We start from the raw sequence: 553 nt of genomic DNA, 5'->3' as shown, positions 1-553 counted from the left end.
CCACCAGATTCCTTCTGATTTTTGGCTACCATAGACTAATGCAGCTCTCCTCCTACAGTTTGAATTTGGATTTCTGCACAGAATAGGAGGTGGGACTTGAAGGCCTCAGTGGCCCAATTCTGATTCTGATTCAGCATCTTCCTTGGCACAATCTGAACAGGAAAAGGAAGATCCAGAGCAGTGTCTCCCAACCTTGGCAATTTCCAAGTTGGTGGACTTCAACTCCCAGAATTCCATAGCCAGCACAGCCATTGAGAATTCTGGGAGTTGAAGTTCACCCACCTGGAAGTTGCCACAGTTGGGAAGGATTGAGCCAGAGGCTCTCAGCCAGATATGGCCAGCTACCTTGGTTCACCTTTTCTTTTTCCTCTTCCCTGAAGGACTGCTACTTCCTCCAGTAATTGTGATGGTCCAGCTTGCTTGCATTTAATTATTGGAGGGGGGTGGGGAAGAGAAGGACTGTTGTAAACAGATACAGAGACAGCAATATCACAGGAGCTTTTCAGACCTCATCCCCGGAAGCTTCTTTAAACTAAAAAGAAGAAGAAAAGGA

This window comes from Python bivittatus, unplaced genomic scaffold (genome assembly GCF_059951505.1).
Source record: "Python bivittatus isolate LINGU-HERP-01145 unplaced genomic scaffold, Pbiv_v1 ctg000980_np1212, whole genome shotgun sequence".
NCBI classification, from domain to species: Eukaryota; Metazoa; Chordata; class Lepidosauria; order Squamata; family Pythonidae; genus Python; species Python bivittatus.
The sequence above is the reverse complement of the archived record's forward strand: the minus strand, read 5'-3'. Positions refer to the sequence as shown.